The sequence below is a fragment of the Hyposmocoma kahamanoa genome, unplaced genomic scaffold (genome assembly GCF_003589595.1).
Source record: "Hyposmocoma kahamanoa isolate Upper Pololo Valley unplaced genomic scaffold, ASM358959v1 66, whole genome shotgun sequence".
Taxonomy (NCBI): domain Eukaryota; kingdom Metazoa; phylum Arthropoda; class Insecta; order Lepidoptera; family Cosmopterigidae; genus Hyposmocoma; species Hyposmocoma kahamanoa.
The window spans coordinates 8040438-8066139 of NW_020653854.1; the positions used below are offsets into that span (position 1 = coordinate 8040438).

The window sequence follows — 25702 nt, forward strand, 5'->3', positions numbered from 1 at the left end:
AATAATATTACCTGTTGGTGAACGATTTTTCTATAAAGTCAATATCGTGAATAACATTTTTGAAAACACCAACCCTGGCTAATTTTCCTTGTATGGTAACGCAGAATACTAGTGCTGCGTACCAATAAACTCGATTTTACTTCTGTAGTCAAGCTTCAAGTAAATTATAGCTTTTCTTTAATATTTCCATGTCAAACGACGCCATTTAGTTTGCCAAGTACTTTCTGTAGAGTAATATACGTAAACCTGGAATCGCCATGTATTCTAGCGGGTTTAGGTGATAAGACTTGGGAGCTTCATCTAGATGAATCGATAGATTGTCTGTGGCGTTGTTCGCGGGTAACATCTCTTAGGAGGAATTCGGCGGAAGCTTAGCTTTTCTGTTCGACACGTCGGCTCGCAAGGTGTTAGTGATTCTTACATCTTCTACGGTGATTTATCCCATTGGGGGCATGGTCCCCCAATGCCTTCTTTTATAAGGTAAACCAGGGATAGCCAGATGCCGTAATTATGGGTCTCCGAACTCTGTACCAGATGTAAAACCCGTGTCACCGGACCGCATGGTGAGTTGACCTCTGGATTGTTTGCTTCGTTAGATGTTTCGTCATTTGTTTCAATGTACTGTAACAATCTGTATTGTTGCAGGTTTTTTATTTTTATCTTTGGTACTTGTAATTTCAAATCTCGCCATCAACTGAATGGCTGAGACAAATCTGCTGTAACTTTTGTTCGGCTGTGTCCGACCACGTGTCATGAGCTCCACGGTTGATCGGCATCTACATACGCAGTTAGCGTTACTCCTGTGGAAACTACGCTGTCTTCGCAGCGGGTTTGGTATGTAATTTAAAAGTACATCCGGTAAACTCCAGGTCAGTGACGTATAAGTGAAGTGTCCATGTGTCACTCATGTACTTTCAAAAACTCTTAGTGCAGTGTATTAGCTCTAAGTATACTTAAAGTTAACCTTTTATATGTAACTGATAAGAGCAGTAAGTATATCTATACACTCCTAATGTAAACTCGGGGAAGTAAAATACTAGTTCTCCATACTGTGCCCTTACATTTAAACGTAACGTAGGTAACATGTAACAATAGTAAAATTAAAATAAAGCATTTGGTTCTTTCTACTTGAAACTTGTTTTCGTTGTGTGTAAGGCGCCCTTCCTTCTCCTCGCTTATAAATTTTACACTCAGCACCGGGTCAACCAGAACTCACCCACCAAACCAGTCTCATGCTCACTCAAACCGACTGGAGCTGACCATTACAAAATGACTTCGTGGGGTAAATATTGATCCCAATGATACATACCTACGAAAATACTGGCAGCCACTAGAGACGTATTGATACGCTATCAAAGCACAGTCGGCAGTGAGATTACGTTGAAGCGGGACACTTACGTTGCACTTGGAACGAAGTTATTAGCAAACAAATGACGGGTGGGGTACAAAATTACTCCACGAAAGTAGTTAAGGGTTAATGAGCAACGGTTTGCAGCTATCATCGAAACATGCGCAGGAGATTTCGCTTATACACTTCTAAGAACCTTAAAAGCTCGTTCTACTGCTCATGTTACATTATGTAGTCGTTTACGACCGCATTTTATCATTTGACATATTTTGTCTTTGCCTTAATCAAAGTTATGTTTTATTACAAAAAAAAAAAATAGGAATATATGTTTCCATATCCGGACACATAATTTCTGATCACTATTGAGATTATTTCCGCCATTGAGAGGACGCCGAGCGAAACTTCCCCTAGAAAGAATCTATTCAGAAAGGCACTTCACTAAATAACGGGAACTGGATAAAGAAGGACAATAAGACAGCGTTACGTCGCCTATTGGATATTGTGTATTGGCATAACATCTTTATTACGTAGAGGTTTCAATGTGACCCACTTTTCTGTGGCACCGGGATCAAATATTTTCTATTTGAAAGATAGTAAGCTTGCCAAGTCGCCGAATGACCAGGGCGATAAAAGAAGTAGAGCATAAAACTTGTTCATCTTAGCGTATCTGACCAGAAAACAATAATAACAGGAATTCAATACACCCACGCTATAGCCACTTCAGAATAGTAAACCCTATGCAGAATCTTCTTAAAGTGATAAGATCAGCAGACATGGCTTCAGACTGTCCATATGTATCAAGCTAATAAAATAATAAATAAAAGACAGTGTTAATCAAAGTTGCCATCTAGAGTGATAGTATCATGACATGTCTTGAAGCTATTCATGTGTATCAAGCTAGGGTTGAATCCATTTGTCTTGTCAACTGAATGACTGATGAGGCGGTGACGCAAGCAGACGCATTTCCACGTAAGTTACCTTGAAGGGATTTATTTCTTTCTGCTTCGCTACACAAATAAAAAGATTTTTAGCTCAATGGAACTTGCTTTGTGAATTCGCTCCGTTGCTTTAGACTGTTGTGATCATAAATCTTAGTTTCTTACGAATATGTTTAATTTCTTGTATTGCAATGTCTACAACAAGTGTCCCAAAATTCAACCAAGAAGTAATTTTGTTAGAAAACACAGGTTTATAATTAAAAATTGTAATTTTTTTATTGATCCATGAAGGTTATGTGTGGCAAAGTATGTCGAGTGCATGAACTCCACGGCTTTGTTGACCCAGTCGCACTCTTTTTGTATAACTGTGGTTGAATCTCGTTGATACAGTGCTCAACTTTCTCCTTCAAGGCGTGTGGCCTTCGGGGTCGTGTTAACATAAACCTTCAATTTCAAAAAACCTCAAAGAAAAATGTGAATTACATAAAGTTTTAACAAGACGGTGTGTAGCACGAGAAATAATGCAATTACTCCATAAGTCATTTTCTGGTCGTGTAATTTTCCGTTTTAGTAATCTGAATTGGCCGCTGAGATCATAATTTTTTTCTTTGGGGTATTTGGAAATCGAAGGTTTATGCCAACAAGTCGTAGCAAATGACCACCTTCTTGAAGTTGTTTCCTAATACATTTACCTCGGGCAGATTGTGCGATTAGGTTACAAATAAATGGACGACGGGTCTAATACAAAAACCACGAAGAAAATGTCCCAAGTCAACCTATTCGAAATTTAAATTGTAATGTCATCGCAGTATCGCGCTGTCAGTCGAACAAATGAAGACTAAAGCGGAGTTGAAAATGCAGAAAAATGTGCTGTTCTTTTACGAATATAGACACACGTCTTAGTGGGCGTTAATATTGCTGCAAACTACTAATTACATATTGTAGAAACAGAAAAATATGCTGCTTTATGACAAATAGAAACAAAAAGAAGTAAAGGTAGTGTGTTACACACAAACTCCTAACTAGCTATTTTGGAAAACGGACAAAAGTGAAATAATGGTCTGGCATTAAGTCAGGTAATGAAGCAAAGTAATTTATTTTTCTTCTGCTCTCTTGGTATGACGAAATAATATAGGAAATTTGCTTCAATAGAAAACGTGCTCTTTCATGAAAATTACATTCCAAATAAACTTTCCCAAGATCCTTTTATCTACAGAGATCGCATAGAAAACCACGAAAATGTCAAGAAGTGGTGTTATGATTGTTGAAATTGGTCGTATAAAATAATTTTTCATATTAAACGAGTCCTAGTTCTATTGAATCAGAAATATCTTGACCTCTACAGCTTTAGGGTTCGGATCTATAACTTGAATAGAATATAATAAAATTTGGGATTTCGTGGATCGTGAATTACGATCTAAAAATAATTGATAAATTTAAAAAAATAATTACATTTTAATTTTATTGGCTTTATTTTGGAATAAGACAAAAAGACATCACATATATTGTATTACATTATAAGAAATTTTAAAATCTCAAATCGACTGTTTTTTTGAGTCTCTCTCTAAGAGTGGTTAGTGGTGGTGGCGAGTTTTAGCAGCGATGCAAACGCGCATTCGCGAATGCAACTTTATTTATTTATTTTATTTATTTATTTAATTATAACTTACAATGTAAACTTACAGTAAAAAAACCAAAACGCTTACATGCTAAATTCTTATACAAAGTTAATATTTTATAGGTAACATTTGCAATGAACTATACTAATTACATATTTTGCTTAATTTATTTGTAAGTTGACTAATGCTGTCACAAAAAATGTCAGCATCTTGGACCTCGGAGAGCAAACAATTGATCAATGAGAGAGCTCGTCGCGTGGGTGCATTATCGGCGCGGCAAGTGCGGTGTACGGGCAGTGCAAACAGATGATGACGTCGCCGGCCCGTGCGCAAATACTTGTCTGGCACAAATAGGCCGACGTTGTTCAGTGTTCCAGGGTTGTCTACTTTACCCCTCAGGAGAAGTGCGTATTGAACAACAGCTTGAATTTTACGTCTGAGCTCCAGGGTGTCGAGACCGACCATTCCAGACACAAACAAGGAAGGAAAAAGCAGAGGATAATAACCGTATTTTCTTTTGTACAAGTAGCGAGCAAACTTCCGCTGAGTTTTTTCAATTAGAAGAGTATATATATCCTCACACGGATTCCAAATGGTCGCACAATATTCCAATCTACTTCTTACAAAAGCGTTGTACAGCATAACGGCCACCCCAGCATCACGGAACTGTGCTGACGTACGCATAATAAAACCTAAAGTTTTATTGGCTGCTTTGCACATGGTCGCGATATGGTCATGAAAATCTAGTTTGGAGTCAATTATTACTCCCAAATCGCGAATAGACTGTACCCGCTCAAGTACAATATTACCTATAGAATACTGGTACAATGTTGGGATAGTAGATCTCGCAAAGGAGAGCACTTTGCACTTAGTTACGTTAAATTGTAACCTGTTGTCTTCACACCATACATATATCGCATTAATATCTCGCTGTAGAGCTTCACAATCGATAACTGAATTAACTGGATGGTAGAGCTTCAAATCGTCTGCGAACAACAAACACCTAGCTGTGTTGAGAACCTTAGGAAGGTCATTTATCATGACAAGAAAGAGGGTCGGTCCCAAAATGCTGCCCTGGCTTACGCCGGATCTTGTGAAATAGGGGTCAGATTGATAATAACTCCCCAATTTCACATATTGTTTACGGTCACCAAGATAGCTAGCAAACAGCTTTAATAAACCAGGTGTGAATCCTATCAAGGACAGCTTCTCTAGCAAAATGTCGTTATCCACCAGGTCAAACGCCTTTTTGAAATCGAAATATGTGGCATCGACCTGACGACCTTTGTCCATTTCGGATGCCACATAGTCAACAAAGGAAATAAGGTTTGTCGTGGTGGAACGACCACACCGAAAGCCATGCTGAGCAGTATCTAAGCGATTACAAATTTGATATTTTACGTAAAAGTTTAAAATATGTTCAAAAACTTTACCAAATACACTTAAGACCGCGATTGGTCTATGCATTGTGATTTTTTTGGAAGTGCCACTTTTCGGGACAGGTGTTACCCTTGACACTTTCCATGCACTGGGAAAGAGTCCTTTTTGAACCGACAGGTTTAATATATGGAGAAGCGGCAGTTTTAGAACCGACCCACAGTCCTTTACCAAGAATGTAGGCATCCCATCAGGCCCAGCAGGTGAACTAGGTTTTAGGCGACGTATAGCGCGGCTCAAATCATCCACAGAGATACGCGTGATGCGTACCGCAGCGGCATCGCCCATACCACCTGCACGACTCTCTGCTTCAGTTGGATCCAGGAGCGGCGTGTTAGAATGAAAAACGGAGCTAAAGTAACGAGCAAACGCTGTCACCGCTTCCTGGCCCGTTACCATCCCACCATCGTCATCAATAAAATCACAGCAGGACTGATAGTCCTTACGTCTATAATTTACATGAGTCCAAAATTTTGCAGGATCGTGCCGAATACCATTTTCAATATATGTGATATACGTGCGATACGCCTCGGCTATTAAGCATTTAACATGGCTTCTATAGTATTTGTACACTTCGTGGTTGAAATCTAGTCCTAAGCTCTTAAACTTTTTAAGATGAAAAAATTTAATTTTAATTTTGCTTATAATCTCTGGCGTATACCACGGTGGATACCTACGTACCGGGAAAAACTTATACAATATATTAAAAAACTTATACACTTGTAGGCGATTGCATCGATGCAAACGCGTGATTGAATACTTACGCAAATATACTTATTTATTTAAACCAACCTGACCCTATTTACAGCGTTTGGAGTCGAAACCCTTGGCCCGTGGGGTCCCAGTGCCATTCATCTGTACTAAATTTTATCCAAAAAATTAATAGACTGTTTGGGAAACCCAAGGGCCGGCAACCTTGCTCAACGCCTTAGCATAGCCATACAAAGGTAACTTTCTTATTGTTAGTGATACAAAGGTACAATCATAAAGATAAAAAATCGAACCTCCTGAACTGGTCTTACCGCCTGCTTGCCAAGCAGCGTAAGCTTGTTTTTTACTTAAATAGGATTTAAAGGTTATAAAATTTCACATACATAGTTTGTTTGATGTACTTTGTATTATTTGTCTACTTTCATGTGATAAAAGGACTTTGGACGATGATCACTTGTAGCTTTATTATACCCAAGGTACGATATGTAGATTTTGTGGCAATAGCATCGTAGAACAGGCCTTATCATGTATTGTTATATAAATACAAGTTTACTTCAATAGTAATAGGGGTATTGCATTAATAATATCATCACAATTGTGGTTTGCGCCTGTGCTCTCTACCTTCCCGTAGGAAAAGAGCGTATGTATATGTATGTTAACGAGAGTTAACTCTACTAAATAAATGTTTACATAATCTCAGTACAGAGTACTAAAAAAACCGACCTCAAAAGTAAGTGGAATTACTTGGTACTTGGTGTAACGGGCTGGTGTCCGCAACTCGACGTCAAGGCGCCTATTTTGCGTGTGAAAGTAAGTGGAATTACATCTATTTGCCAAGCTTTTTTGAAATCGGTTACCGGAAAGAGCGCAAACCATGATACATCCCCTAGTTCGCCACTATAAGGAACTTGATACTGGAGATGATAAAAATCGGTTCTTACTACTCAAAGCATATTGAGAGAGAAAAACGCCTTAAATTAGAGAATAGCAAAATCAATCATAAAAATAATTGCTCCTTATAATAAAATTTAGGTGCTATTTATAAAAATGAATCTTCATGCGTGAACAGCCACTCTTAGAGGTAGATGATTTTCTTCAAAATTAAATGTACCCTCTTTGCAGCAAAAAAAGAATCATGAAAATCGGTGCACTGATACCGGAGTTATCGCGTAACATACATACAAAAAAGTTCGATCAATTTGAGAATTTAACTTTTCTGGTTTGTGTGTTCCGGGCAGTGCCCCGGAGTGCCCGAGAATGAGAAGCAACCGTTCCACCACTAGGCTATTAGGGCTCTTAATATAATAATAGTAATAATGCACATACTTATAGCCCCGCACTAGGGAAACCCTGTATCGCGGATACCATTGACACATACATAGATAACCATAAATTACATTCAAACTCACGAGAGAAATAGATGGAGACCTTACAAATATTTCTTCCGGCCTGAGAATCTTCTCGTGAAAGAGATCTTCAGGGAAGTACTTTCACTTTACCTATTTTCTGCCGCAAAATAGTAATATGAGCATAACTGCGTTCTAATTTTGAAGTGTCTGTCGGTTTTTTTACAGAATATATTTCGGTGAGTGTGCCCATGAGCTCCATCAAATCATCCCGCCCCTTTTTACCATCGGACATCCAGACGTAGGGCGGGATACCATCCTGGAATTCCCTGCCTGAGACTGTGTTTTTGAACTCATACAACCATCTTTAAGGTGTGATTGAATAGGCATCTTCTGGGCAAGCTCGTTCCATCGTGGATCCTATCTTTGCTCCAGTGCTAGGTAGTAGTCAAGAGAAAGTCCATTTAATTTAAAAAAAAGGGTAAGTCTTGCCAACTTATGTCTCAAGGTGATGGGCGCAGTGGCAGTGTCTCTTATAAGTACCTATTGCGATTTTAAGCTGTGTACGGCACTGCAACTTCTTTGGATAGGCGTGTTGCTTAACACCAAGTGCACGACTTGTCGGTTTCATCACCTAATACCATAAACAAATTATCATTCTACTGCATAATATATTCCATAGAATAGATAGAGACTTCCATAGAGACTTCAGAAATAGTAGTAATAACTACTATTTCAGAAGTCTCTACTACCAACTTCGGTCACATCTTTGTAGAAAACATATTGTTCTTTATCTATTCCAGACCCTTTCTTACAAACTAGTATAAGTTTGAACACAGCTTTGTCTTTATTTCTCCAAACTTTTCTATCGTAGAAAACAATTTATTCGTAAACGTTGACAATATACATGTACAGGGTGGTTCACTCTCATTGACTTACAAAACAAGTGCTGATAGCAAAATTCCGTTGTCGTGCCACGTTCCAAGTTTACTTTTTTCTATCTTCTTTGTTGAATTCAATTACGAGTTACCGGTACCACTGGTGGGTTTAAACGATTTTCTCGATATAAATGACTTAGTTTTTCTTCAATTCTGGTTTTTGTGCGCGCTTTTACTTTACTTGAAAAGTAATTGCGGGACGCTGTTATTTTCTTTCATGGTGAACGTGAGGTTCTGATTGCGTTTTGTTTCTCTCTAATGAAGAACATGAGCAACACAAGATCAACAGCACAAGGTTTAAACATAATTGCATATCACACCCTGATCCAATTTTTATTTCTTTCTATTGATAACTACAATTCTGCTGCCGTTAGTGAAAGGGCGCTTGTGACAAAAACCAAAAGTGAAAAAATAATGTTTAAAGAAATGAAATAAAAAAAAATCTACTTTTCTCTTGCGGTAACTTCATATCTTATTTATCTAGAACAAAATAAAAATAGTGACAGAGTGGCCGTTTTTTACTGATCGCGACAGTATACATTACGAAATGACGATATTTTAGAAAAAATCACTATACGGCTTTAGCGCAGTGTTCGTTATAGTTTTTATTTCATTTAAATAAGGCCCAATTTACATTGACGCATAATGGAATGGAAGCGCATTTTTGTAAAGAAATTGTACATACTCGTAGCATAATGAACTGTAAGTTAATTGTGTAACGTACAAACTGGACACGGTAGCATTAGGGATTCCCGAGACTGCACGAGAATTCTTTGAAAAACGCGCGACACTTTTTTGGTTCATACCCAGTTTGTACGACGACAGCATATCAAGCTACACACTGACAGATCTTGTTCCGTTGCACTTGAGGCGATATTCGAACAAAAGTGTATAGCTTGATGTGCTGTTGTCTATACGTTACAATATTGACATAAAGTTCATTATGATAATTATGGTTACAAAAATTCATTTCTATTCCTTTCCGCGGCAATATAAATTGAGCTTAATAGGTACATTCCTGATCGATTTTTTTTACTACAACAACGCTGGGTGCTTTACTGTAATAAGAAAAAATATAGCCCCTCACTAAGGAAGCCCTGTATTGCGGGTGCCGAGGACACACATAGACAACATAAATTACAACCAAACTTACGCGAGAAATAAATGTAGGCCATATAAATATTTCTACCGGCCTGCGGATCTAACCCGGGACCTCTGGGTGACAATCCAGTATGGTAACAGTTCGGCCTTTTACAAAATAAAGGTGATTTATATCGATTACACACGGCGACCTTACATCGCTACACTTGCGATTTCTAGGCGCTTCGCATTGATGCAAACACGCATTGCGATTGTATCGCTGCTTAAGTCGCGCATGTGTAATCGCTCTTAGACGGAAAATTATCTAAACAAGAAATACATTTCTTGCATCCGATTTCTTATACAACGTAAAGCAATAAGCTCACCCTTAAGCAAAAGTGTCACTCCTATATAACATAATCTCAGTACAGAGTACTAAAAAAACCGATCTCAAAAGTCACTCATCCCCCAGTTTGAAACCCTTAGCGGTGGAATATTTTCTTCAAATTTAAATGGGACAACTCCTGAGGTACCCACTTTTCAACAAAAAAGAATCATCAAAATCGGTTCACAAATACCGGAGTTATTGCGTAACACACATACAAAAAAACATACAATCGAATTGAGAACCTCCTCCTTTTTTTTGAAGTCGGTCAAAACACAGTTAAGAATAAGAACATCTTGAAACAACATAGCAGCTGAACACATCAACTTTTTAAGAACGAATTCTATTACAGTTGGCAGCGAAAAATAAAACAAGCTATAAAACATTTCCGCCAAATTCACCGTAACCACATTGTACCGGAACTCTCATCAATCCTCGTGTACATCCACTTTATAAAATCGATTTGGGGTCAGGGCTCATGAATCTTAGTCAGCTTTGGGCTTATACGTCGATGCACCGGAACCGTTGAGTGCATTTCTATTACGTTGCCTGAGGTAACAGGTAAAACTTGACTTTGATAATGGCTTTGTATTGATATAATTATTAATGCAAAGATCGAATATTTATGACAAAAATCTTTCAATCCGGCTGGATTCGTACCAACGTCTTACAGCAAACCGTAGCAGACGTCAAATTCCATGAAACGAACCAGCGGACCTTACGAATTTTTTATGTGCTTGTTGTAAATATTTGTTATTGATTTATAACGACATTTTTTGCTGTAGCGCCATCTGTGAGAAATGTGTTTCTTCACTCAGCCATTTCAGGCGTTGTATTGAAATCAAATATCGATGGTATCACTTGTATTCTGTGATGGTATTCTGGATACGAAAACAATAAATTTAAGAAACATACTTCCGTTTACGAGTTATTATTATAGCCGATTACTTTTCTAAGAAAAAAAATATTTCAAAAACTATTACATTCCTTTAGACCTAGTTGCAAAAGTGTTTGTTCGAGAACACTCGAGAACTTTTCTTATAAGTATCTTGTTCCCAAAAATCACCACCGGTCAGTGATATGGGTAAGCTAGGTCTAATAAAAAGCCTCCCCGGTCCAGGGAACAGACACTAAACTGTATTTGTTGTCATAACTTAAATGTATTTTGTTTGGAAACAAGAGAACTTCGCAACAAACAGTAAAGCAATATACATAATTTCGGCTGCCAAGTGATTAGTGAATTGTCGTATTTTTGTGTGAATTTGTGTTTACTGATTCACTAATTTGCGAGGAAAAAATATTTTCTATGTTTGTAATAACCTGTGTATAACGTAGTCGATTGTACAATGAACTCTAGTTTATGCATTTACCTAAATACTTCATTGTATCACAAAATAATTTTGTTTATTGTACTCAGAGCATTAAGGCGTATCACAAGAGAAGAAGCGGGAAAAACTGCTCTGCTAGATCAAATGATTTGGATATTTAATATGAAATAACGTCCTTACAAAATATGTGCGATACATGTACCTAACGACATAATTTTTATTTATTTAGGACACCCAAAAAATCATACGCTTAATACATACAATTTTGATTATACAATTCAAATTTTTACCACCACATGCAACACTGTCAAACTCAGTTAATTATTTGTATACATAATATATACAGTTATTCTCACTTTTAATATATATAATATGTAGTACAATATGTTTTTTTAATACCAAATATAGATGGATAAAAAACATTACTAATAGGAATAAAGTAAGATGTTAACAAACATAAATAAAAATTACTTGTACAACTATAATTATACTGTATTACAAATAAGGCATATTCTCTAAAGTACTTGCTAATTCGTTATACAATAGTATGTACTCTATTCGATCATACAAAATCTTGAAAACAGGCAAATATCTAACTTTTACTGACTGATATTTTTATACTTGAATATTTGATGCTTGTAGTAGCAGTAGAGCTCCTAGTGAAAGAGTTCGTCCAAGGAAGTACTGCCACCTTACCTATTTCTGCCACCAAGCAGTAATGTGAGCATTACTGCGTTCTACCCCCGTAGCATGGCTACGTATGATAGTCGCGACCCGCGATAAAATTGAAATAAGCGCGCGCTTTTCAATTTTTGAAAAATTGGCTTTTCAATCATTTCTAATTTAGATAGTCAATAGCGTACGCTTATTTCAATTTTATTCACATCATCATCATATACAGCCTGACTTCACCCACTGCTGGATATAGGCCTCCAAGTTTCTGTGCCACTCCCCACGATCCCGTGCTAATCTCATCCAGGTTCGCCCCCCAATTCCTGCGATGTCATCCGCCCATCTCGCCGCTGGACGCCCGATGTTCCTGTATCCAGTCCATGGACGCCACTCAGTTATCGCCTTACTTCATCTGTTATCTTGTCTACGTATCAGGTGCCCTGTCCAGCTCCACTTTAGCTTAGTTCGACTTCGAATCTGGACATTGGTAACACGGCCTGTAAGCTTGATACCGAGCATGACACGCTCCATGGCTTTCTGTGCAACTTTCATCCTAAACACAATCTCCTGCGTGAGCGTCCATGTTTCGGCACCGTAAGTCATAATAGGCAGAACACATTGACGACGGGTCTTCAGACATTGTGGAATTTTAGCTGACTTTAGAATGTCGTCCAACTTGCCAAAAGCGGCCCACCCAAGCTGAATTCTTCTGGTGATCTCCTTCATTTGATGCTCCTTGCCAAAAGATAAAATATGCCCGAGATAAACGTATTGATCGACAATCTCCAACATCTCACTTCCAACTGTGACACTTGGATTTGTGACGTTGGAAACGTTCGCCATAACCTTAGCCTTGGACATATTCATCTTGAGGCCCACCCACATAGAAGCATCATACAGTTGATGCAGTATACGCTGAAGATCGTTAGATCGTCAGCGAAGAGTACTAGGTCGTCTGCTAACCGTAAGTGAGACAGGAAGAATCCATTGATGTTAGCGCCACATTTCGTCCAATCAAGTGTTTTTACTACGTCTTCTAGGATAGCAGTAACCAGTTTTGGCGAAATGATATCTCCCTGCCACACTCCCCTTTTGATTGGTACAGGGTTGGTTAGTTCATGCATTCGAACCTGTCGAGTTGCAGATAAGTACAGTTCCCGAAGTACATCTGTGTAGCGAGAGTCGATGCTACAGCGATAGGGAGCGTGGAACACGGCCCTATGTTCGACACTGTCGAAGGCCTTTTCATAATCAACGAATTTTATTACTACCTAGATAGGTAGTAATAAAATTCTTATAAAATTATAAAATACTAATAATTATATAATATAATAATTATAAAAATACTATCATGCGTAGCCATGCTACGGGCGCTGGTGAAATTACAGGCTCAAGGGACTTGTCAACTTATGTCTCAGGGTAATGACCGCAGTTGCACTAGCTTAACTCAAGAGCTGATGTTTCCTTTAGGCTTGACAGGGCTTGTGTTAGAAGACACCGTTCTTCTATATATAGACAGTTACATTTTGCTCTTACTTTGACTAAAATACCAAAACTAGTATTAAAACTACCATAACTTTAACTTACTACAATTCTTATTAACTGCCTTATTGTTATTAATTATATATCTAATATATATTATTATATATATATATTATTATTGTTATTTATATATACAATACATATAATAGTTATTAATGCTTACATTAAGTAGGCAGCAAACAAGCATGCAGCCCGTCTGATGGAAAGCGGTCACCGCGCCTATGAATGCCTGCAACACCAGGGGCGTCACGAGCGCGTTGCAAACCCCTTAGGACAGGGAGTTCATTCCACAGCCTAATTGTATGTAAGAGGAAGCGCCTCTGAAACCGTACAGTACGAGATCGAGTCGGTTCCAAAGTGTGAGGATGGACTCCCTTCCGGTGGCGAGCGGTGCGATGATGGAATGTTGCTGTTGGCATCATGTCAAATAGTTCTTCAGAACGTTGGCAATTGATTTGATTTGATTTGATTTATTTATTTTCTTGTAAACTTACATTACATTTATAAATACAGTTATAATATAACTTATTGTTTTACAAGAATCGTCAAAAATTTCTAATTAATTTTATATAAAATCAAAATAAATTAATATGAGTACAATTTGTACAGTCACAAGTTAAACTATATATTTTATAATAACAACAAATACAATGAGAAATAAAAAATAATAATTACAATATCACATTCCTATATTCTCCAACAGAATAATACGCATTATCCAACAAAAGGTTTTTCAGTCGACGATCAAATGTTTCATCATTAGACTCATTTTTTAGATCAGCAGGTAGATGCTCATAATATGTCGGGCCTATTACGCGCGGATTTTTTTCAGCGAGTGCCAAGCGTCGTGGCACTATCTGCAGTCGTCCTGTGGAGCGGGTATTATAGCCACTTCCACACCTTTTAAAGGTGTGCAAGTTCTTGCGTACAAAGGTAATTGTTTCATACAAATACAACGAACTCATCGTCATTATCCTGCATTTTACAAATAAGTCTCTACAAGAGATTCTGCGTGATACACCAGCAAGGATTCTAATTGCTCGCTTTTGAAGAACGAACACCCTACCTGAGTCAGTGGAATCACCCCAGAGAATGATGCCATATGACATTATTGAATGGAAATACGCAAAATAGGTCTGACGCAGTATACTATCGGTAACGACAGGTCTCAACTTCTTTAGCGCATATGCGGCACCACTAAGTCTACCACACATAGCATTTATATGTTGTTTCCATGTTAAATTGTCATCTAGAACAAATCCCAAGAACCTACTGTGGTCATTTATGGGCATTGGGCTGTTTAAACACGCAGGTCTCGGAACCGATTTACCGGAGAATAGGATTAGGCTGGATTTTGCAGCGTTTAGTATGAGACCATTAGAAGTGAACCAATTCATTAAACCGGTATAAACCTTGTTTATTTTTGTATTGAGTTCGTCATACGTTGGCGCAAACACAATTACGGTAGTGTCGTCAGCGAACAATACCACTAAGCCATCTGTGATGTGCGACGGAAGGTCGTTAATAAATGTCAGGAAGAGTGTATTTCCCAGTGAAGATCCTTGGGGAATTCCCAGGTTCACGGTACAAGTGGTGCTGCGCAGTTTGTTCCCCGCTGTCGCTACCTCAACTGTTTGAACTCTTCCAGATAAGAATGATTTTAGAAGATCATGTGTCCTTTGTCGTATACCATAGTGGTATAGTTTTTCCAAGAGCAATTCGTGGCTGATTACGTCAAACGCTTTGGAGAGGTCACACAGCACACCTGCTACTGCTATTGCACAGGCGATAGAAAAGATATAGGGAGGCAAAGTCTCTCCTCGCAGACTGTGGTTCAATATCGTCTGTAAGCAAAGGACCGTCAAGAATTCTCATGGCACGACTTTGAACCGGGAGCTCCCGGATCCCAGTTTGGGATCCGGGAGCTCCCGCCCAAAGATAGCAGCACTATTCCATGTGGGGACGGATTTGTGACTCATAAAGTAACAGTCTCACCACCGTCATTGGTCCAACTGCTGCTGCTGCAGCTTAGCCCTGTAGAGCACGCCGAACTTTTTGGACGCCATCTTGACTTTATCATCTAAGTGACTACGGAACTGAACGTCACAAGACATGTCGACACCAAGGATCCCGATACTCTCAGAGACATTTAATTGTTTGTTCTGGAACTGATACTTGCTAACCGATTTGTCAAACCAGTTCAAGATAGTCTCCAACTGGATTTAACGGTATAATTCTGATTATTATCTTATTTTGATTAGTTTCAGCTTTCGTTTTGGATTGGATTACTTACTAGGCAATTAAAATGTTATCAAAGAAAAAAACTTTTATTCGGAAGAAGCAAGTTTTCTGGAAGTAATTAAGTTCCAAATAGCCGTAGTTATGAGAAATGCTTGCACGTGACAGGTGCAAGTAAAAACGTGACCACCAAGCTGTTGGAAAGACTTTGTTTTGTAATAATTGATTTTTCAGAAAACGTAACGGCACGTTTTTGTTTGGTATTTTTCAATAGTAGGTACAGCACTTTGATTTGTTACTACAACTATACAGTGTTTTTTTCAAATGGGACAGTCTGGGGAAATCCGAAACCATAGAAGATACAAGGAAACTGTCTTAGGAACCATTGTCTTTTTTTGTGAAAAAAATTTTTTGATCAAGCGTCAGTTGTCCATAAAAATGAATAAAATTGATCAAAATTTTTTTAATGCTAATTGACTCTGTTTTATGAAGGAATCATTTCATTGTACGGGATGAAAAAAATCGGGACAGCCTAAGTTGGTCAAATTTCATAAAATAATTTCATACAAAATGAACAAAATTGACTAATTTGTTTTAATGCTGACAGACTTAGTTTCTTATAAGTTTGATTTTATTTAAAAAAAAAACCGAGACAGCCAGAAGTTGGTATAATTTAATAAAAAGTTCTTTCATACAAAATATAGGTATAAGAACATAATAACTTAAGACTGTTTCCTTGTATCTTCTATGGTTTCGGATTTCCCCCTAACAATGCCATTTTAAAAAGAACACTCTGTATAGTTCTTTACGATATGTCATTATTAAAGCAAAGGGATCATAAATAGCCATGGTATCCCAACAGTTTCACCTAGGGCCTCTCAAGCAGAGGTCGTGGTTTTGAATCCGGTCTCGCACCTCGAAGTTTCTTGGACTTTACCATGAGCTTTTCGGAGAAGGAAAACATCGTGATAAAACCTGCACGTCGAAGAAGGGTTACAACCCTTGGAAAACGTGTTAGATTCCTAACATGCGTTTGTTTGGTCAGCGTGGCGGACTATGGCCTAAGGGAGACCCGTGCCCAGTAGGCTGTAGTAGAAAGGATCTATTCTAAGTAACATATACACTTCAACAGTGCATTAGAGAATAAGACTCGGTGGTATATATTTGTTGCAGCACCTTAGATTAAATTAGAAACTCAAGAAATATAATTTATACAGTCTAAAGCTATTGGAGGAGAAATACAAAATATTTTAGCTCCATTTCTAGAAAACCACTCTATACGATCCGAAAATTAAAGAATTGCTCCATTTTCGGAATGAACTTGCAAAATATTGAAGCGAACACTCGTAGATCCTATTCCAAGGAGTTTCCGGAATGACGTAGTAACTCGTGCGCTACTTTGAAATGCCTGTTTGTTGGAAAAGCTCTATGAATAATTCCTTTACATTCGGCCTTTTTCTTGTACCGCAGAGAATGCATTTATGCGAATTGCAATTTACATACTACTTTTCAATAATATAGGTAAATTGTTTCTTTGTGGATTTCGAATTTGTTGAGATTAGTTTTAACGCTATTTGTATCGTGTAATAAAGATAAAGACTCGTTAAATGTTGCTTTCTAGATATCCTCACTTTTATCTAATCTCTAATCTAATCTGTAATATGGATTGTAATGAATATTAGATATTTTACTACCATGATATCGCTTATTTTTTTGTGAAATTACTCCACTAGTTTGTTATATTATTAATGCAAAGATTGAATACAAAGAAATATTTCGATTTGACAGGACTCAAACTTGCGCCTGTGCCATACCAAGGTGACCGTTCTACCAATAATAGCAGAATAGAAACAGTAGAGCTCCTTGTGAAAGAGTTCGTCCAGGGAAGTACTGACACCTTAACTATTTCTGCTATCAAGCTGTAACGCGACTACTGTCGTTTTTCGGTTGGAAGGGTAAGGGTCCTGATAAAATTACAGGCACACGGAACTTGTCAACTTATGTCTCAGGGTGACGAGCGCAGTAGCGGTGCCCTTCAGAACGTTGCGATTTAAAGCTCTGAATGGCACTGCAATTACTATGGACAGGCATGTCGCTTACTACCACGGGCACGACCTGTTCGTCTCGTTCATTTGGTATAATAAAAACACAGAGTTACAAATCGAGTCTGCGAACCTTACTAATCTTTCTTTGCGTTTGTTACATATCTTTGTTTTTGGTTTTAACGTTTAATATTTTATGTAGACTTACTGGATTTGAAATAAGTTTATTTTTTTAAACCAATTAGTGAATCTAATTTCCAAATATTCTTCTATGTATTGATTTGGTATAGACGTAGCCAATTTGTAATGACAATTTACTTTCTTCCTTTTTTAACTATAATACTTTCGCAAGCCTTCAAGAAAACTCTTAAGTCAAGAATTATGCCCAGCATGTTAACTTTGTTTTTTTTTAATTAAAATAGATTTGCTCTGGACCACTACTAAGACCTGGAGCAAAGGCCTATGATGAAACAAGCTAGACAAGAAGATATGTACTCAACCACATCTTAAATAATTCGGTTTGTATGTGTTCGAAAACAGACGCAGGCAGGGATTTTCATTCCTTGAAAAAAAAAAACGGAAGCCGCTTAGTACGCCTGAATTTAATATCAAGGATAATATTCCCCCACACGTCTGAATGTCCGATAGTAAAAGGAGGCGGGCGGAATGAGCTGGTAGAGCTCATGGGCATACTCACCGCAATACAATTATAGCTTGGCTATAAATCTGTGTGTAAAATTTTCTGAGCTTTATTTCATTCGTTCATAGATACTGATTTACGGCACATAAACTCGTAGTATCACAACGTTGGTTAGCTATAACAAGTCTGCTTGTTTTACACTCGAATCAATAGGTACGAACGTCGTTGTGAGCTGCATTTATCTGAAGGGTGATTTACGGAACAATCATAGCCTCTATTCAGTAAAAGTGTTTCAGAGGACTGTGCAATGCTTTATCTCGTTGGACTCCAACAACAAATCTCTTTCTTTTCGAGCTTAATGACGTATACGAAGGCATTTCATCTGACAATGTAAAATTAGTATTAACTTTTTGTTGAAAATTTAAGAGTGAATCATTGTTCTCATCTATATTTGTTGCTGAAAAATTTTGAGGATGAACTCTCTAAGGCATAATGGTTGTTTTTTGGGGTTGGAATATAAATTAGGTTAGTAGCCAGGCGGTCATGTCATGTTCATTAAACAATGGAGAAAGTTGTTGGCATCCATTATTCGTTAGGGTTCGTCGTGATCCGCCCAGTATTTGTAAACGCTGCGCGCAAACAAGCTCTACACACACTGAGAGAATAGCAAATTTCAGGAAAATCTAGGGAAGTAACATAACTTCAATAGAACCAAATTGTTGGATCCCGTCTGAATCGTTTCAAAACAGACCAGACTTCACTTCAATGAAACTCGTAATCTTCCATTTATTGAAGCTTCTTATTCTTAAATGGACTGTATACACTTCTATTCTTGAACGAACACCTTATCCTAACAATCGTGATCTATGTCTATCTGACTTAGTTCCGTAATCTGACAAGTCAAAAATATGAATGCACAATTCCTACAAGATTCTCATATATATATGCCGACACGGCGTCTCCCACACCGTACCGGCCCTGTCAATGCCGCCCGGATAATCAGAGTCCATGAATTATTTAAGTAATTCTATTCATATTGCTCTGACCGGCCAGACACGTACGGCCGTTAATAATAGGGGTTAAAGTATGAAATTGCCGATTTGTACTGAAAACCTAAATTGTTTATTTTTTAAATTTTTAACAAATTTATTTAATCAAAATAGTTGCCATTATTATCTATACATTGCTGCCATCTAATGGGAAGGTTATTAATGCCTTTGCGATAGAACTCCGACGATCTAGACTGCACAAACTGTGTGAAAGCATTTTGTACTGCCTCCTGGGAAGAAAACTTCTTGTCACGTAGACAATTGTCCAAATCACGAAAAAAATGGTAGTCCGTTGGAGCAAGGTCTGGTGAATACGGAGGATGACGAATGGTTTCTAACTGCAGTTCCTGAAGGGTCAAAATGGTTTCTCGTGCTGTGTGAGGTCTCGCGTTGTCGTGGAGGAATAATGGTGAAGATCGATTCATGAGTCGGGGCTGTTTTACTGCTAGTTTTGTCAACATGGTTCGGAGCTCGGCACAATAGACATCTGCCGTTATTGCTTGACCAGATCGGAGAAAACTATAGTGAATAACACCATGCTGAGACCACCAAACAGTTACCATTACCTTTTTATTGGTAAGTTTTGCTTTAGGACACTGTTGTGGCATTTGACCTGGGGTCAGCCATTGCATTTTTCTTTTCCGGTTATCATAAAGAATCCACTTTTCATCACATGTTACAATTCGATCCAATATTCCTTCATTTCTGTACCGGTTCAACAAGACAACACAAGTTTCAACACGCGTTTCTTTCTGCAGATCAGTCAAATCATGAGGCACCCATTTTTCGTATTTTTTTATTTTATTGATTTGACGCAAGTGAGTCAATATTGTGGGTAAGGTAACGTTAAACCATGCCGCTAATTCCTGGGTAGTTTGACTAGGATCGGCTTCCACTATCTCTCTTAATTCATCGTTATTCACCTGTGTGGGCGGTCTTCCTCGTAGCTCGTTCTTTAAGTCGAAATTTCCATCACGAAAGCGTTTAAAGCAAAATCGCACGGTGCGTTCATTAGTAGACCCCTCTCCAAACGCAGCATTGATATTGCGGGCTGTTTCTGCCGCGTTAGTTCCGCGTCGGAACTCGTATTCAAAAATCACTCGAATTTTCGCAGTATCCATCTTTCTTGTCTAAATTGAATAACAAAAACAATTGAAAGTCGATATTCAAATGTTTCAAATTTAAAAAAAAAAATCACAGAAACCATTTGAAAAAAGTTTCATTCGAAAACCTCAAACCATGAAGATTCTATGAAAATTCAAAGAACCTATTGCAATAAAACGGCAATTTCATACTTTAACCCCTAATACAAATATTGAGTAGAAATAGTATAAACTGTAATAGGTTTGTGACGACGCGACCTCTTTCATCGCTATCCGGCCTTATTATTACACTTTTCAAAATTTCAAAAGTAAAAATTTCATAGTTTGAAATTTTTGTATCGTTCTCTAATTCTTTTTCTTCGTCTTTCTTACTTTACTTCATTGCGTCGTCACTCTCATCAAAATTCTCGGAGAGAAAAGACGTGTTCTCCAATCATATGAACCTAACTGCTTATAAAGCAGCAATATAATACGAATAGGCTTTTTGGGGTTAGTGTCTACTTTATATTCATCCATAAGAATATCCGTATGTAATTTAAGTTGGAGAGTGTTTTATAGCATTGAACATGCGTTTTTATACTATTGTTTTTGTTACAGCCTTTCTTCTCCTTTTCCCTACTTTGTTATTTATTCCTTCTACAATAAATTCATGTGGACTGAGCATTTCTACCATTATTATGCAAGACCCATCATAACAGGTTAACCACATATACCGCAATAACGATTTGCGATGCATCAGAAGTGTGTAGGCATTATTCGTCAGTAGTTTTGTTTCGTGCAAAAAATACTATTTGTAACAATATAAAATATAATATACGCTTTAGGTATATTAGCTAGGTATAAAGCAAGAGACAGCTAATTTTTGTGACGGCAACTGTAATGTGGTTGGACAGCACACAATGGCACATGTCGTAGTTCCGCCCCATAGAGCCAGCTGCAAACATACCTGGCACGTGGCAACTCCTTTATTTATCCAACATACGAGTGAAACATTTATTCCTTTTGTGACCCCTGCAAAACGGCTATACAATGAAGCTCGACGTCACCTGTCATAACCTATTGCTCTTTCGCTGCCGTCAACATTCTTTGGAAATTTAAAGGAATTTATGAACATTTTTTTCAATAATTTACATTAAATAATACTTATGATTTTTTAAATATCACAAACCTTCTGAGGCACTGTTACATACTTACCTTACACATGATCTACTGACCACATGAGTTTTCAAACCTTAAAGTTACTAAAGTGATGGAGTAAACTGAAAACTGGTGTCAAAGAGAAAAAAAACGTGCTAGCTTTGATATTGTGGTACGTCACTTGCATGGTCATGCATGCATGCACGTACCGAAATTGAAATTCGATAAAAATAAAATCTAATAATAACAAAATTTTAATTTATTGAATATTACGATGTATTACTGGTATGAGTTTTATACATTTTTTGTGAAAATACTCCACTAGTTTGTTATTATTCTTGATATAAAGTTCGAACACAAAGAAAAATTCCTTGATCTCAGTTAGTAGGCTCATATACTTGGATCGCTCAGCTCAGTTGGTGAAGAACGGTGGTTCCGGCATGGCAACAGACACTTTTTCTTTTTCTTATCGAATCGATGGCATATACTATAATGCTTGCCATCGTAGTAAAAGGATTTGTCCAGCACAGTCAGATCGAAATTTTGCTTTTTTCTTTTTTCTTCGTTCTTTGTACGAAAAATAATATTTAGTTTTATTATAGTCCATATAAGCAAATATTTATTGAGTATAATTTGAATCTAATTTCGCCACGTGTAAATATATTAATGCTTGTTGTTATCTACGCTTACTGGCTGTCTTGAAAGAAATTAACATTCTTGTACCGTCGTCGTTTCTGACGAGAGTAACAATTTATGAAAATTAATTTATGAAAAAGTAATTTATATTAAGTAGATTAAAATTTAGCACATTTTTATAAATAATAAATATCTTTATTTTCTCCACCAAAATTAGGTATAGCCGACAAACAATAATTGGTCCTATGAGATAATAAATTGTGGTGGCTGAAGCCTAATTTAGGATACCCCGTGTTTCAGGGTGTAGTAGTGGATGTTATTACAAGGAATAACAATAGATTGGCTGTTCCTGATAATCGTCTTTACAAGGTCACAAATCATTTAATGGCCGATGTATTCGCTTGTATAATAAAATACCTATTAATATTCAAAACTTTCCATTTACGAGACATAAAGTACTTTCTCTCCGCGTCGCAAAGCCGTGGAACACCTGTATAACTATTATCGTACAACTTGAACATGGATGACATAATTTCGGCCAACGGGTGTAATACGTCGGATTTTTTTGAAGCTACTTCAGACTGTATATTTTAAAATAAATATGATCTGGGTCCTTACCATGAACTCTTATTACAGTTCAGTATAGGTTCGTAACGACTACAAAGCGGGATGGTGATACACTACACTTCGTGTAGTGCTGTTTCACAACGATTCGTTTTAGGTCCTAAACTAAAACGTAATAAGAGTTCATGGTAAGGCCCCTCTGCTACACCAGGACAACATAGACGTAGGTTCGAGCCTTGGTCAGGCCGAAGGAATTTTTCTTTGTGTTCGGTCTTTATATTAATGAATATAAAAATACAAAATAAATAAGAAACTAGTGGTGTAATTTCACTGAAAAAATTAATATCATGATAGCAAAACATCATAATATTAATTACAATCAACGTTAATAAATGTTAAACAAATGCCGTTTTACAAAGAGTAACCTCTAGTTTATCAAAAATTCTTTCCTTGTCACTAAAATCCTATGAAGGGGTAGTATTTAACCAGGAAATAAAGATGTATAGAATTTGACTTTAATACAAAAAATAAATATTGTATAACGTGTATGAAATTGGTGATGTCTCACTTCTGTCTAGAAATAAAGCAACAGGCTGCTTTATTGCTGAATAAAAGTAAAGACTTTCTATACTGTTTCCCTTATTCTGATTTACGTGGTAAAAATACTTATAAAATTATTTATAGTACAATATTATTGTTGTTTACAACAAAACACTCAGTTTTTCTCTCTTTCAGATTGGTTTTACTTCGAATATCGAAGTAAAAACAAAATATTTGACATAAATGTCAATAAATATTTATATACAGAGAGCAACATTTCTTCATTCTTCTCTAGGGAATATGCCTGAATAATGCAAAATGATTAGTTGTGTTCGAAGTGAAGGTCTAATCGGAGAACGGTGGCTTCTCAGTAGGTAGGTCAATGATTCGAATCCCTGTTTTGACACGTAGCTATGATACCTCTAGTTAACGGTGAAGAAAAACGTCACGATGAGAAGATAGAACTACATATATTTTATATGGGTTAAAAGTAGTCGTACATCTCCTTGTATAAGAGTTCGTCCAAGGAAGTGCTGCCACCTTACCTATTTTTGTCGTCAAGCGGTAACATGAGCAATAATGTGTTCAGGTTTTGAAGCGTAAATGAAGTTACAGGCGCATGGGACTTGTCGGTTTATGACCCAGAGTGATGTGCGCAGTGACAGCGCTCCTCAGATCTTTGCGATTTAATTTTACCACCAGGCGAATGACTTGTTCGTCCCGTCACTTGGTACTTGGTATCATAAAAGAACGTTCACAACCTTTGATTAATGTGTGAAAGGCCCAACCCGCAATGGACCAGTGTGTTAATGTATGGTCTAAACCCTCTTGTTTGTGGAGACCTGTGCCCAAAAGTGCGATACGTGTATGTAATGGGCTGACGATAGTTACTACTATATATTATAATATATTTTGATGATGATTACATACTTGTAATCATCATCAAAATTATGAGTTATACTCTTGTCGGTGGAGCCTCTTCCAGTCATCTCTCCTTCCTCAAGCCAGCTCCTTGACTTCCTTAAACGACACGACACCGGCCTTTTCCTTTATTTGGTCTATGTAACTGCACCTAGGTCGATCTCTTCCCCTCTTCCTCTCGATCTTTCCCTTCAAAATGGTCTTTAAGAAGTTGTCTTGTCGTATCAAATGCCCAATCGTTTTCGCGCGTCTATACTCTATAGTATTCAGAATCGTTCTTTTCTCGTTTACTATTCTCAATACTTTCTCATTGGTTTTCTTTTCTATCCAACTGCCCTTCATCCTCCTCCAGCACCACATCTCAAAAGCTTCTAAGTATGTAATCAAATTGACGATTTCAGCAGTAAACTTGACATTTTGAAGCTGGATTCAGATTTGAAGACTGTAAATCAAGTCATATATGAAATATTATTTCTTGCAAAATATTATGCGTAATGTGCCTTTGGAAAGTAGGTACGTAAAGCCTTTCAAAATCTTTCCATTTAACAACTACTTGTGAAATATCTGTAATTTCACGGTTCATCGAACACCGATATAAAAGCTGAAATAAATCGTTTTATTCGACTTTATCGTCGTACGATCTCCGCTAAAGCCTCGTGCAAATCGCATTTCAACGGGCTGTAGTACTGAATCTAATGGAAACGCCCATTTGTCCGTTGTTCGACCTAATGAAAAGGATATCGGCCAATTCTGTTTCCCGTTTAAGCTCCGGTCTCCTTTAAAATTGAATTGCGAACGGTGTGGACCATTTGGTTTTGGAAAGTTCTTTTGTCAAGTGCTAAATTTCCAAGGGCTGCTAAGTGCAGGTCGAAATCAAATGGTTTTTTTGGCTACTTTGATTTTAATTCGTCGTAGTCTGTAACAATGCGAATCGGTTAAAATACTCCGTTTCAATTTCATTTTGACGACTTCGGTGGTCTAGCGGTTTACATGTGGGCTGTGATGAGGTCCCAGGTTCGATTCTAAGTGGGACCAATTTCGGAAATGACATTTTTAATTTGGTTCAGTACAGGAAATTCTCTAGTTTGAGACCAAGTAACTGGTGTGGTTATCTGGTACATTATTATTATTACGTCTTATTATTATTACATCTCATTACATTGTATACACAATTAGTAAAGTAGATACTAAAGTATCTTTATATTTTTAACAGATCTGTGTGGTGCTATTTCTAAAGTTTGACTAAGTGCTTTTGCCACATACCTCTATATAGTTTTAATATAAATTAACTGATTGTATTGGCATTTACTTTTTATTATTTGTTGTAACTGTAGTTAAGTTCGGGATACATGCTAAATACGACACCTACCTGAATGGGATAAAACAGATAATATATTATAATAATTTTAAGTTCTTTGTGTGATATTCTCTTGTGTGTTTTTTTACAAGAAAAGTACACCAATTATCTGGTCTCACGATAGGAAATTC

General features: G+C 37.3%; 1 pseudogene; it reads right to left on the reverse strand.

Moving 5' to 3' along the window:
* Nucleotides 1-13508: 13508 nt before the first annotated feature.
* Nucleotides 13509-21619, reverse strand: LOC113231866 (annotated as a pseudogene).
* Between the last annotated feature and the right edge of the window lie 4083 nt (nt 21620-25702).